Below are 13292 nucleotides of genomic sequence, written 5' to 3' on the forward strand. Positions count from 1 at the left end.
GCGGGTCATGTCATGTGGTATCTCATCTTAATTATTTAATGAAATTTCATTAAAATTTTAAATTAAAAAAATATGATGTGCTAATGACAAATAAAAAAAATTGATAAAATATAATTAAATAATTGGAGTAAAGTATAGAACAATGTGTATCCTATTTCATATAATTTCTTTCCCGGTATATTCACTATTATGACATAACTAGAGTATGAAGCAAAATGACATTTGCAGACGAGGAAGATTTATGCTTATATGAAGCCTCGCTTTTGGAAATTCGAGAATGCTTAAAAGAGGATATTGTTAGGGGTGTCTTTTCCCTCGATTCTATTATGTAATTTTTTGTTTTATCTTTACATTATTTATTAAAAAATACAATTTTATTATATTTAAATTAAAAGCATAACTTTTATATTACTAAAAAATAATTTTACTTATTCAGCAAAAATTTTAAAGTTAAATTTTAGAAAAAAATATTATTATATTTTATAATTAATTATTATCACTTTTTTAGAAGGAAAACTTATTATTATGATTGATTCATATTGATATAAATTATTGGAAATATAAATGACAGCAACAAGGTTTGAAATTGAGAAGTTTGATGGTGTCACAAATTTCAATCTGTTGCAAGTTCGGATGATGACAATTTTAGTTCAAATCAACTTGAAAAAGGTTATTACCGGGAAAAAACTTAAGTATCTAAATCAAACAAAATGGGAAGAGCTTGATGAAAAGTCTTTGTCTGCAATACAATTGTGTCTCGCGAATACGGTATTATAGGAGGCATTGATGGAGAATATTTCATCTGCCTTGTGGAAAAGGTTAGAAACTCTTTATGCGATTAAGTTTCTAGCTAACCGTTTATTGTTGAAACAATATCTATTTGCGTTTCACATAAATGAATGTGAGCTTCTTAGAGATCACATTAGTTAATTCATTACTCTTTTAAAGGATTTAAAGAACGATGAGGTTCATATTGATGATGGAGATCAAGTTATGCAATTTTTGTACTCTTTACCCCCTTAATATAAGTCTTTCAGGGAGACCCTGATTTATGACAAAGACAAACTCTTGTTCAAAGATGTAAAGGGTCATTTATTGAGTAAAGACAAATTCAACAATGAGTTTGGTTCGGATAGCAAGGCAGATAGGCAAATGGTATTACCAAAGAAGCGAGACAAAAAGTGTGTCGCTATTGTAAGGAATTAGGTCACGTCAAATCAGATTGTTATAAATTGCGAAATGAAAGGGCTGCTAAGAGTAATGAGGAAGATGTAGCTGATGCTAATTTGGCTGATGAAAGCAGTAATGATTTCTTACTGGTGTCAACGAGCGATAACTCCAAGCTTACGTCTGAGTGGATCCTAGATTCGCGATGTTCCTTCCATATGTGTCCCATCTGAGTGGATCCTAGGTGGAGCTGTGCGCATGGGAAACGATTCATCTAATAAGGTAATTGATATTGGTACTGTTAAAATTAAGATACACAATGGGATGATTAGGACTCTTTCAAATATCAAGTATGTACCTGATTTACAAAAGAATCTCATCTCCTTGAGTATTTTAAACTCGAAAGGATACAAAATCAATATTGAGTCGAACGGCATTAAGGTATCTCGTGGAGCTCTCATTTTGTTAAAAAGTAAAAGGATTAATAGTATTTATATTTTAGAATGTTATACCGTGACCGATGAAATCGGACGTCCATCATCTGTTATGGAATCTAAGTTAATTCGTTTGGAGCGAAGACAACTTGGTCATAAGAGGGAAAAATGTATGACCATTTTGTTAAAAAGAGATTCTCTTTTGGATGTAGGTTTTGAAAAGTTAAGTCACTGTGTTCATGAAAATTAGACCTGGGTTAGTCTTGATTTGACAGTGTACAAGTCAATGGCTAGAAGTCTTCTAGTTTCTAAATACATATTCGATTCAATTAATTCCCTGCATAATTCAGGATAGGCCCATGACGGGCTTTGGAAAAGATGACGTTGTGGAATTTGAGGGATTTTTATCATTATAGTAAAATTATCTTTACCCATGGTTTTTTATCCTATTTGAGGGATTTTTTCACGTTAAATTTGTGTGTTCAATTTTTCAATTTCTTTCACTATTTTTACTTTGTTCGTTATTTAATCGGGTCGATCCCCAACAAATAACAATAACATAATCTGAGCGAGCTTTGCTAAAGCTCATCTAGTAACAAGCAAGGCATCAAAGCTTATGGGAAGAAGAACTGTCTATGGTTTTGAACCATTATTGCTTAGTCCATAAGTGTTTGATTTCTCATCGTAAGATTTTTTTTTGCACTAAATGATGTAGAAATTAATTGAAAACTTGACATTTAGTATTTGAAATAGAATTTCAAACAAATAAGCTTTACATATGTTAAGTAATATTATCTCGTATGTTATTAATAGGAGTATTCGAGTATTTAGACATATTATTACAACTCATGATACGACACTACTGTTTTATCTTGACTCCACTATTCTTAGTACTGACATTTTCTATCCCTAGTACTGACATCCTAAGCGGTCTCTGGGCCTGCTGGACACGTGTCTAGGTTACCTGTGGAACATGCAGTCCATTTTGTTCTTGGGACTTACATTTTGAACGGGCTCTGGGCATGCTAAACATGTGTCTAGGTTACTTGCAAAGTACGCGGTCCTTTCTACAAGTTCATTGGGTATACATGAATTGAGATCGTGGCCTTCTCTTGGTTTGTACAAGTTAGATCTGTAAGCTCACCTTGCGAGCTGGGTCTATGAACACGCATTATTGTCCTCTCGTGATTTGCCTCACACTCAATCGTATGGTGGGACCTATCCGAGTTATAGGTAGGTGACTCGGATCCTATTTAGAACTTAAGTTGGCAATCACTGATGTAAAACAATAGTCCCCCTACTGGGTCTAAGGAGGGTTATAAAGTGGCATTTCTTAGATCCAGCACGTTGAGTTTAAAAGTAGCTTATTAGGTACACTGCGAGTTGTGATGCACAACAATTGTCTTGCCATGTACGTGAGCAGATTTTAAGTACATGTATTTAACTGTTGAAAATTGAATCGTTTCTATTTGCTCGCATCTGGATCGTTGATCTTCCTCGGTCATATGAACCGTTAAAATACGAAAAAACCTTCATTTAAAAGGAAAATCCCCAGAACCCTAAATCTTTCACACTTAGCATTTTCAAAAACTGAAACAAAGGTAATTTCAAAAAACACTCTTTTTAAAAAAAAATTGTTTTCTTCTTTTTCCCTAATTATGACAAAAATGAGAGGGATTGACAATCAAATAATCCAAGCTCGTCCACCGTGAGAACGATCACCTCGGATTTTGGTAACAACCAAACTCTACCCTTACATCACTAAAAGGTTGTGTGTTCAATCCACGCTCACCACACCAGATGTTAGGTAATATTATCTCGTGTGTTATTGATAGGAGCATTCATGTATTTATACAATATATATACCTACACTTGGGTTCATTAAGTGTGAAAGATTTTGTTAAGATGTGGGATACCATTGCTAAATGCCAATCATCCAACCTATAAAATGGCTACCCATGCTCTCATGCTTATTATAAAAAAATAGAATGTTGGTAATGATAATATATCACAAAGAAAAGAGAAATAAAAATAAAGAACACGCAGATTTTTATGTGGAAACCCTTTCGGAAAAAAACCACAGGTAGAGGAGAAGAAAATTTACTATGTCGAATTCGAATGATTACAAGAGGAATAGACTATGTCAATTTACCATATTCTAATAGGAGTTTTGTAAGATTGAAACACCTTATTCTAATCAATATCAAATAAATAGAGTTTAATAAGGTTTAAAAAACTTTATTCTAAAATAAAATAAAAGAAGTGTAGTTCTATATGGATTTTACTTTTATTTTATTCTACCACTGTATTTTATTTAAATAAAGATTCGTGTCATTTAATTCTAACAATCTCCACATTGACACGAATTATCAATGAACAATTTCTTCATCGCGAACTCTCAATGAACAAGTTCTCCACCTCTTCTATAAAAGCCTTTAAAGGTTTAACTTCAACAATGAACACCAACCAAGTCTGAGCAATGCTCAAACTTGGTTATAGGAAGTGACTTAGTCATCATATCTGTAGGATTTTCATGAGTGCTAATTTTGCTCACAACAATATCACCACGAACAATAATATCACGAATAAAATGATACCGAACATTAATGTGTTTTGTTCTCTTATAAAAAATTTGATCTTTTGTAAGGAATATAACACTCTGACTGTCACAAAATACTGTACTGATTTGAAGGTATTCATTGAGTTTACTAAAGAGTCCCTTCAACCAAATAGCTTCTTTGCAAGCATCAGTAATCACCATGTACTCAGCTTCAGTGGTAGACAAAGTGACTGTAGTTTGTAAAGTAGCTTTCCAATTGATTGCACAACCTCTGATTATAAAGACATAACCTGTGAGAGATCTTCTTCTATCAGGGCCTCCAGCAAAATCAACATCAACATACCCAATGACTCCATCTCTAGTTCTTCCAAACTATAAGCAAACATCAGTAGTACTTCGTAAGTATCTTAAAATCCACTGAACTACTTTCTAATGTTCTTTACCGAGATTCACCATGTATTTGCTAACTGCACTGACTGCATATGATAAATCTAGACGTGAACAAACCATAGCATACATGAGAGATCCCACTGCACTAGAGTATGGAACATGTGACATGTACTCAATTTCATCATCTAATTGTGGATACAAAGCCGATGAAAGTCTAAAATAGGCTACTAAAGGAGTACTAACAAGCTTAGCACTCTGCATATTGAACCTGCAAAGAACTTTCTCAATGTACCGCTTTTGACTTAGGTAAAATTTACTTACTTTTTTATCTATGAGAATCTCCATACCAAGTATTTTTTTTTTGCTGGTCCCAAATCTTTCATCTCAAATTCTTCACTTAGTTGGGCTTTGACATTTCTTATCTTTCATTTATCTTTTGCTTCTATCAACATGTCATCAACATAAAAGAGTAGATACACAAAAGAATCATCACTGTTTTTCTTAAAATGAGCTGATGGTAGAAGGCTCTGCACTGCAATGTAAGAAGTTGGTGACTACAGAAACTTTCGAGGAAAGATTAGAGAAAAAGCTAGGGGCAGTTCAAACTGTTATGCAAAGTGAGGAGATGAGATGGGATACTTACCATGAGTACAGATATGAAAACAAACAGGCTTATGAGATTACAATGCAATATGAGAATCTAACAAGGAAGGAAACTAACAATTGTTTTTACTCTATCGGATATTCAAAGGGCTACAGTGACAACTTCCGAAAGTTGTACCAGTCAATGAATGCACCTATGCCTAAGCCTCTTCCCTCTTTAGTGGAGCTAAGGAATGCCATCAAACGGTCCAGGGGAAATTAATTTGTTCTGTTATGTCCCATGGAATACACAACACTACTGGCTTTCAGACCAAAGTTAATGCTTGCCTGGTGAAAATATTTGTTACTTGCAGAATGATACCTGGAACTATCACTGCCCAAAGTAACATAGCAATTATCCGTGCATCACAGGTTGGAGCCAACTGTGTTTTAGATGAATCCGGGTAAGGTACCATAGGGTCACCATTATTGTTGTATAGATATTCTTTATCATCAGAATAAAAGGGTGTATTATTTGTGATTATACACTTAAAATCTTATACTACAAGAAATACAAACGAGGGGTAGGGGAAACCATTAATTATTTTGTTTAATTTCATCCCTTCATCACAAGAAAGCTATTTCTATTTCAATTGATATACTATTTGACTATCATGGACTATCAATTGGGATGAAGAATGGAAATAAATAAACAATGAGCAGGTTTATATTAGGACGTCTTTTGAGGTGGGGAATCAACATTATTTCCGTACGGAATAAACAAGAACCATAGTAGCATCAATACATCAGGATAACTTGGTGAGAATTCTCGAACTGTGTCATATTCTTTAGCAATTGGCATATCAACCAAAGAGAGAGCTCTCCATCAAGCATCAGCCATCCTGTAAGTTCCTTCTTCAACTTGTCTCTTTTGTTAAAAAATATATTTGAAACATGTATGTCGAAACAATTTTTTAGAAAACAAAAATTTAGTAGTCGACTTTAAAAAACAAAAATTGGAGTCGTCACCGATCTTTTATTAAGGTGTGATCGGCTCACCCTAAAAACAATTTTGGTCTATGAAATTTGAGAAAACAGGTTCGGGAGTCAGTTACGCACGAGGAAGAGTTAGCACTCTCGTAACGCCCAAAAATCGGTACCAAATTGATTATTTTAATGTCTTAATGTCGAGGATTAAAAAGATTGTAAAAAGCTCAAATGGTGAAATCTAAAAAGGATAATCAAATGTTTAAGTCAAACGAAGAAATCGAGACCTAATACGTTAGGGTACAATTTCTCAAAATCCTCAAACTTTGAACATCGCTTTTATTTTTGGGAAAATCTTCATCTCAAGAAAACAATATGTCATACCCAATGCGTTAGGATATAACATGTTGAATTCCCGAAAATAATTTTTTTATGCGTTTTGAAAAAGAATATTTTCGATTATTTAGGATTAATAAAGAAAATCAGAACCCAATACGTTAGGGCTTAATTTCCTCGAAAATCCCAAATATCGATTATTGCATTATTTTAAAGCTTTTGAATCGAAGAAAATAATTTTAATGTTTCAATGAAACCAAAATATATACTTTTAAAAGGTATGTATAATATATACTTTAATTTAAATTATGCATGTATAATATATTTATATATATATATAAAATGATATGTAAGTGAATTTTGAAAATGTGTACGCATATATTAGAACATGTATATAAAAGTTATGAAAATAAAATATAAATTATGTATAAGTATCTAAAAATATAAATCAATAAATAAAAACATAAGAAAAATATACTAATATAATATGAAAATATGTATATATAAGAAAAAATGTATATATATTTGGATTATAAAATATGAAAAACTATATAAATATTATAAAATATAAATGTATATACATATATATAGAAACTATGAAAACAAAATAATAATATAATAATAAAATATGCATAGGTATTTAAAAACATTTAAAAAAATTTATTCATATATATTATAAAATACCTATGCGTGTATATATGTAAGTATAATAATAATATAATAATTATAATTATAATTATAATAACTATATTAACAAATAATACAATAATAGTGAAAAATAACAAAAGGACTAATTTAAACTTTAATAAAAAATCGGGGTAAATTTGAAACAAATAAAATAAAAATGGCCCAAATAGAACATACAATTAACAGTAGAGGACCAAAAGGGAAATTAATCCCTCCCTCTAAAACATTGTGCAGCAACATGGATTAAATTGGAACAGTGATAAAACGCGTTGCAAAATTTAAGAGAAATAAATAAAAAATAATTAAAAATACTGTAAAACCAGGGAGACCAATTGCGTAAATAGACCATTGGAATAAAAAAGGCAAATCCATAGCCATTAAACGGCACCACTTTTCTTTAATATTAAAATAAAAAATTTCCTTTTAAAAAAACATGTCTATTTCATTTTCTTTAAAGAACAGAGGGGAGGAAGGAGAGAAATTCTCTGCTAGGGTTTTCTTTAACCCAAACCCCTAGCCGCCGCAACCACTTCAACGGGTTTGAAACCTCCCCCCGGCTCCGATTTGGGCAGAGCAAACGGGGTTCCGTCGTCTCCTCCACGCAGGTAAGTATACTTCTCTTTTTCCTTTTCTTCGCTTATGTACTTTTAAGAAACAAGTAGGAAAATAAAAAAAAAAGTAAAAAGTAAAGGAAAAACGGAGCAAATTAATCACCTTAAAAAAATATTTATTTTCCTTTTGTTTTCGTATTTCAGTAATTTTCTTACAATATATTTGCTAACCCCTATAACATAAATTGATTGGCTTTTTATAGCCATTTCTTACAATTTTCTGTATGTATCGTCCTATTAATGCTATTCGTGGTTAGAGTTCGTGGACTGTGCGAGGGCGACGTGCGCGACATACGGGGCTGTTGTGCGTTCGTGCGCGAAGACAGTTGCTGCGGCGCCAAGGCTGGGAAGGAGGCTGCTGCTGCAGCACTGAGGCGAAAGGGCTTTGATGGGTTTATTGGGCTAGGTTAGATTTAGTTTTAGGCTAATGTAATTGGGTTATAATATGGGCTTGTTATTTGTTTTTTAACCAGGCCAAAATTGGCCTATTACAATGTAATAATTGGAGCAAAGCTTGCTGAAGGTGGGAAGTTTATGATTTGCCAATGCTTCAGTCGATTTCAATAGCTGTGGTATCATGACTAGTCATCCAGTGACCAGAAATCCGCTTGGCTAATACAGTATTTGTAACTCATGGTGAGTCCGAACCAAATGATACTGGAAATGGAAAATGAATGGTATATTGGGATCATTTTAATGGGTGGGATTCCACCGTTGAGACTGTGAAGGACAGTTTCACAGTCTCTCATAGTTGAGCTTCTTTGACTGAAAGCAAGAACTGGAAATGGGAAGCAATAGCAATAAATGCTTCTAATTAAAACAAAAAATGGGAAGCAATTTGCCAAGTTTTGTTACTTGCGACTATCAATAGCAATAACATGATCTGGGCTGAACTTTGCTCAGCTCATTAGGAACAAGCAAGGCATCAAAGCTTATGGGAAGAAGAATTGTCTATGGTTTTAAACAGATTTTATGTATCTATATATTGTTCAAAGAATTAAACAGATTTTAATTGTCAAAATTGGCAAAAACTCGTAACCAATTAGCCATCAAAAAATTGATGTTTGAGAAATTTAACTACGTATAACACTAAACAATAAGTTGAAGAAAGAAAATTTATATTATTTATAGACCCTCAGGAAACTGTGACACATTACGACTAATCAAAAATCAATATAATGACAAAAGAACAAGTAAAATTGATGTTTTAATCAGATTTTTACTAATTGCTAGTGAATGCCAATCCTTTTCTTAGAAACATTGTTGCTGTCTTCATGATCTTATGATTGTTAAGGATTAATGTCAAAATGGTGTTATTTTTTCATTACTCCTAGGATCAAAATACAATGGGACTGCTTGCATGTGTTCACTTCTGCCTGCTTCAGTTCATTATTAACAAAGCAATATCTGAAATCTAATGTAAAATATTTCCTTAATTTAAGTTATAAAACATCACAATTAACAAGCAAAAAATGCAGAGGAATCCCCCCCCCCCCCCACTTGAAATGGTAGTGACTAAAGAAAATATTGTCCGCATACGGTAGACAAATCTCGGTGGTTCTCTTAAGTTGGTACCGCATTCATGAGAAATGAATAATAAAAACATTTTAAATTCCAATTAGGCCTACAATGACAAGACTATTAAAACGAAAATCACTAAGCAAACAAGGACTACCTGACGGATTGCTGAATGCTTGCTGGGTAGATTTCGAGAGAATCTACGAAAAGTGCAGTCTAGAAAAACAGAATCAAAACAACATTGTGGCTCTTTTCCTTCCCTGCCAATATACTTCTCAGGTAAATTTTGGAGGCACTCTGGGGTGAGTCTACAGTCTCCGGTATGCAAGATGTTACCAAAACTGCCTTCAAACAAGAACATAACTGCTCCTGAAATTCATACTATATGTCAATAGAGAAAATTACCAAACCATCCCCACACCACACACTTCTTCATAAAAGCAGAAAGCATCATCTACAAAAGTAAATTTCTAAAAGTCAAAGACAACCAAAGCAAGTGTCATGTTTTCAACTATGTTACCTGACTCTCCACTTTCCCTCAAGTACCTATGTCTGACACATAATTTGGAAATCGTTATAGGTACGATCCTCTAAATATATGCAAAAACTTATAAAAAACAGAGAATACCTATGTTGAACATATATCAGCATCGAACACTCACCCATGAGTCCAGGTAACATAAAATCTATCAAGTCAGAAGCTCAGATGCTAGAATCCATTCTTATATAAAAATTTGTCAGTAAATGGTGAAGAGATTCTTCTTCTAATTCAATGAGAATTGTCTGCTATACTAGAAATCCAATACTCTTTATCACAAAAGACCAACTAGAGTACATCATGACAAGTAGTGATCTCTAGATATTATCCAGATCAGTACCACATGGGAACAGTAACGGAATTAATGCAAACATCAAGATCCTCTTCAAAAGCATACATTAATTTAGGATGCAAACCATTACAAATTCCCTTTTATTATTATTTTTGTTATTAGCTTTTAACTTGCAAAATAATTTGTTATAAGACAAAAGCAACAGGATAATTGATTTAAAAGGAAAATGGCCCCAAGATCAAACTGATCAACATCGTTTCTTTTTTTTTTTCAAATAAATGTCAAGACAAATAAAATTTTAATACTCAAAACTATAGAATTCACTCTAACATCCAAACACACTTGTTGCCTTGTTGCTTTTGAAAATTAAGATGAATAAATAACAATCAGACATATCAATATAATTGTTCCTTTAGTACTTTGTTTGCATAAGCAAGGACAAAATCGTATAATTGTTGCCATAAATGAACCCTGTAAAAGAAAATTCTCAACTTAAAGCCATATCACAACATTCAAATTTCAAACAACCCAATGCTGAGAAATAATCAACAAAGAATTACCAAATAATAAATCAATAAAAAGAACGACAAAATAGACCAAGAAATCAATCAACTGAATAAATTACCAGGACAATGATTAGAATCAAAAGCTGTAATCTGAAATTCCCCATTCGGGTCGTATTGATTGATTTATGGTCATCATGATTTAACCATCTTAAAATATATTTAATTAAACAGCAACAACGATTGACTCCCGCAGACTAACACGAGCTTATGGACCATGGATTGACAAGGCGAGATTTGACAAGGTGAGATTTGTGCCCCACCAAAAAGTGTTAAAAGTGGCAGTTTACTATTTGGTGGAGAACTTAGGAAGAAAATGGTGGTAAACTACAGTGCCTTTCTTAAAAGTACCCTAGAGTGCTTTTCCCTTTACCGTCTCCATAAGCAAAAACTCCATTTATGACAAAGGAATTTTTCTATAAATCTACCTTGTCAGTCCATTCTTGCTTTACATACTTCTTCTTAGCCTAATAATCTCTGAAAAACAATGGAATTTTCTGCCAACTCTTCATCATCAACATTTTCCGTGGGTTTCTCAGGGGACATTAGCATGAAGGGTGACACAAAAATCATGGCACTGATCCAGCTTACCGGCATCTCTGCTATTTTTCTGTTCAAGCTCGTGTTTGTTCGCATCAAACGACGAAGACGTGCCACTACCGCTTCAAAGCATCTTGCTAGCATCTCTGGGGGAGCCGAGGTTGATGTAGAACTTCCCTAGGTATCATGGTAAAAAGTTCATTTCTCTTCCCTTTCTAGCTTTTGTATGAAGCATATAATCTTGGAATTTTTGTTTTTATAAAACAAACGAATTTCTCAAACATGTTTAGCATTGTTTTTTTTTTTTTTTTGATGAGATATGGGACAATGGAGCAGCCTGCGGGAGGCAATAATTGTTGCTGTTTAATCAAATATATTTTAAGATGGTTAAATCATGATGACCACAATATTTATAATGGTTAAGTCATGATGACCACAATATTTATAATATACTGTATTTATTTGCAGATTTCTCGCCGTCGGGCCGGTGGTACGGTAGCTCCGGTCGGGAGAGTTTGATGGCGTTTAGAATAAAGTTGTGAGATTATGCTGGCTGCTTCATATTGATTTTTATAGTAACTGGGTTTTATGTAAGACTTTTGTATGGTGCAAAAATGGATTGAACTTTTTATTTATTTATTTGGCTTTAAATATGATTTGGGTGTTTTTGGTTTCAATTGTGTTGTACTCCTTAATTTTCTTTATTATTATTAAGTTATTGATTATTGTCTTAATAAAGAAGGTAATTAAGTAAAAACTATGTCACATAGCCAGTGGAGGGTATGTGAATCTAATATTTTCAATCTATTTCAAACTTGGATGCTTAGTGTTGAGAGATTAGTAAGATCTGAAAGAAGGGAAAACTTGATTCCAGCTTTGATATAAGATTTTATTATTTTTTAATTTATTTATTTATAATGTTTATGACTTTTATGATGGGTGGTGCTTCGTTGGTAACTAACCTCACCCAGTGCTTGACTGAAAATTTACTTTAAATTGCTAAAGATTTTGGTTATTGAGGGATTTGAGAAAGAATAATGAAGAGCTGTTTGAAGAGATGAAAGAAAGGCAAAGAAGCGCATTTATAATTAGGAGAGGTGGTTGATAAGGTATGTATGTATGTATGTATGTATGTATGATGAGTGTATGTTATGTATGATGGTTGACAAATCATTCTGTTTTACTTTGTCAATGTATTGAAAAGAACAAGGAAAAAGGAGTTGACAAGGTGGTATTGATAAGAAGTGTTGACGTTTGACGGACAAATGGATGGATTTTGTGTTCTTTTTCTGGGCGACCAAGGAATAAGAAATGCTGTCGTACACTTAAATCCCATAACACAATTGTTTTTGGTCGACACATTGAGACCAAGGAAAAGAAACTTAAATCCCATAACAAAGTAAAACGGAATTCACAAAATTTTAGTTGGACCAGTCTGGCTCATGGATCTAGTGCTGTTTAATAAATTCACGACACTAGACTAGACTGAAGTTATGTAAGGGTAAAACGTTCAGGAACCTAATGAAGTAATTATCATTTGTAGGTAAAATCGGGGTATAAATTAAACTTTTGGTCCATTTGTGTGTTTAGTATGTTCTCTTTTGAAATTAAATTGAAATAGCCCTTAAAAGATATATCTTCTCATTTTCTTATTTAAAAAAACAAAAAATTAAAAAATTAAAAAAATATATAATTATTATTTAAATTACCCAAATATATCCCTTAAAAAATTCCTCAAGTTTATCTAAATCTAAACACAATTCATTCCCTAGCATATTTGAATTTAGATAAACTTGAGGACATTTTTGAGGGACATATTGAGTAATTTAAATAAGAATTTTATATAATTTTCAAGTTTATTGTTTTAAAAATAATAATAAATTAGAAGAGTTTATTTTATTATTCTTATATCTTTTAAAGGATATTTAAATTTAATTTTAAAAAAGACCTAATATGCAAATATAACCAAGTTTAATTTTGCTCCTTTCCCCAGCCAATCTAAACCATACTTGTTACTGTTTAATAAAATAAATTTTAAGATGGTTAATCATGACCGCTATAGCTAGTTATTATAATTTAATCAAATA

At 32.5% G+C, this 13292-nt stretch overlaps 1 long non-coding RNA gene across 1 annotated transcript; it reads left to right on the forward strand.

Annotated features, from left to right (window-relative positions):
• Positions 1–7570: 7570 nt before the first annotated feature.
• LOC128040598 (uncharacterized) lies at positions 7571–8320 on the forward strand. The gene is made up of 2 exons (XR_008195389.1): positions 7571–7748; positions 8012–8320. It is a non-coding gene; the product is annotated as an uncharacterized LOC128040598 (long non-coding RNA).
• Positions 8321–13292: the final 4972 nt, after the last annotated feature.

The sequence above is a fragment of the Gossypium raimondii genome, chromosome 4 (genome assembly GCF_025698545.1).
Source record: "Gossypium raimondii isolate GPD5lz chromosome 4, ASM2569854v1, whole genome shotgun sequence".
Lineage (NCBI taxonomy): Eukaryota > Viridiplantae > Streptophyta > Magnoliopsida > Malvales > Malvaceae > Gossypium > Gossypium raimondii.